This window comes from Pleurodeles waltl, chromosome 4_1 (assembly GCF_031143425.1).
Source record: "Pleurodeles waltl isolate 20211129_DDA chromosome 4_1, aPleWal1.hap1.20221129, whole genome shotgun sequence".
Classification (NCBI taxonomy): Eukaryota; Metazoa; Chordata; class Amphibia; order Caudata; family Salamandridae; genus Pleurodeles; species Pleurodeles waltl.
In genome coordinates this window covers 160,536,126-160,538,686 of record NC_090442.1, presented here as the reverse complement: position 1 = coordinate 160,538,686, position 2,561 = coordinate 160,536,126, and positions in this window count along the sequence as shown.

Sequence of the window (2,561 nt, the reverse complement as noted above, 5' to 3'; positions counted from 1 at the left end):
CATAGAGCTCCAGCTTCTCCACCAAGGGAGTTCTGTGGGTACCTATTTTTTAGGTTAAAGTTGCTTAGGAACATTATAAATAAATGATTTACCTCATGTGGAGTAATTTTGCTAAAAGGTACATCTTCTGTCAGCTTATTGTTTCCTTTCAACAACGCATCCATTATTTGGCTCGTGAGAGAGAGACAGAAAGACATTCCGCATCAGCTATTTAATCTATTTTAGGGAACAAAGGCTCAAAATCACCCCAGCTTGGTGATGCAGAAGTACGAATAAAAATGTCTTGATTTATAGGTCATTTTAAAAAGAAAAGTGTGACTGCAGCAAATTGAAGTAAAACCTTTTCTAATCAATAAATGGGCAACATTCATCTCTGTGGAAACTGTTTCACAAAATGTACTTATTTACCCGCCTGGGCTACTATAGCGCATTAGCATCTTCTTCTTCCAGATAGTTCGACCAGTTTGGTACATTGAAAGGTTGAATTCGGAAGGTCATTTGCCGGAAGGTTGCTGCATATTCATCAAAGGGGAGCAAATTCAATGAGGATGTCAACTGGGGATTTCCTGGGGAATGTCAAGCTTAACTAAACCTCTAAAACTATGCCTCTGTCGTGTTATATATGCATTTATTTTCATATTGCGTAGAACGAAACTCTAAACTTGAGCAACTTTTTTGAATAACAAAGAAACTATTGGTAGCTACCTAAGAATTGACCAGCATTCCCCATCAGAAGCGGTGAAGAAATGACCTTGAAAGCATTAAATATGGCCCGATTACCAGGGGAGAAAGGTGGTAAAATATAATCTCTCCCAAGGCAATAAATATTCTCTGAATCAGTCAACCCACTTGTATATCTGTTTACAAAGTTACAAAGGCGAATTTCTCTCTACCTTCTGTAATTTAAAAACAATCCCCGTGAGCTTCATAGAGCATAATGGGGTGTGCATGTATGCACATACATTCCGAATGATATTAAACAAGCAGCACTAGCATGATCACATGATCAGCATGTGCTCTTCGACTACGCCAACTAAATGAACTGAAATAGCCACGCCTGTCATCCATTCAAGTTATCAGGTACCTTGTTAGAGAGCAGTGGCTTGCATATAGAACACTCATCCCTGGTGAGCAAAATGTACACATTTTCCCACGTGAAAGACATTTCGCCGGCATCTTGAGTAACTTTTACCTGCGATGGTATACTTTGCCTAAACCATCAGGAGAGTGGTTCGAAGACAAAATGTTGCTTTTTGTGACAGAACTGTCTCTTGTTGAGACATTTTTCTACCCAACCAGTCTCTTACAGGCAAAAATCCCGACTGGGCAAAATGTTGCTCCTTTCGCGTAACTTGACATTTTGAAATGACACAATGCTACACTGGCGTAACAAAAAATTCCCACAAGCCAAACTCACTTATCTATCATTCCCAGACCCACATCCTGACACCTACCTCCCCCCAGTGCATCTAGTTCATAACATTAAAATAATACATAGACGCTGAGCACTTGAAATTGTAGCTTTAATTGCATATATTGGTGCCCATAAACAAACACCGCTTCACAACTGGCACCCTTGCTGCAAATGGAGAACTATCAAAGCCCTCCTCCGAGGGCTCTCTCTACTCCACCGGGTGTAATCGGATCATTGCCCCTGATTTCCCTCCTCCTCTCTCCCCCTGCTCTCCCCTTTCTATATGTGACTTCTCTCACTAGACAATGCCTTCAGCTCTGCTGTGCAAGAAGGGTGGAAGGGGCAGGGGAAGGAATCGACGAGAGAGGTAAAGAGAGCGCTGTAGTGAGGGAAGGAGTGCAGGGATGAGGGAGGTAGAGCCACAGATGAGAGCGGGAGGTCGCTGAGCTGGGGAGAGACGTAGGATAACGGGAGAAAGGGAGGTAGAGAAAGAGGGGTAGGAAGCAAGGGGACGTTTTAGAGGAGAGTTTGAGAGGTGGATCTAGAAACAGAGAAGGAAATTCAGAGAAACAGAGAGAGATAGAATGAGGGTGAGACGCATCAAGGGGTGAGGTATGGAAAGCAGAAAGCTGGAAAGAGAGGTAAATGCATAGAGACAACATAGAGAGAGAAGTAGAGGGACGCAAGGTATAGAGAGTGCTGAGGTGAAGAACAGACCAAGATTGAAATAGGGAAGGTCATAGAATGAGATTAGTGAGGCAGACAGGAAGGTGGAAAAAAACAGGGTGAAGGGGGCTCATGATACAGTGGTAGAGAGGCTTGGGTATGGAGAGGTGCGGCAGGGATGTCTTACGAGAGAGAAGTAGAACAGTGAGGGAAAGAAGGTGAGTTGAACTAGAAAAGGAGGTACAGAGAAGGGAGAGAGAGTATTGATAGAGAAAAACAGGTGCTGATAGCGATAGGGCAGGAGAGGTACCACACGAGGAGTGTGTAAATGAGAGGTGAACAGGCAACAGAGTTAGAAAGATAGGGAGAGGTGTGGTAGCACACACTGAGATACATGTAGAGGATAGATAGGGAGGGAGGTGGGGTAGAGTGATCTGAGGTAGTGGGACAGAGACAGGGGTGAGAGAGAGGTCAGATGGAG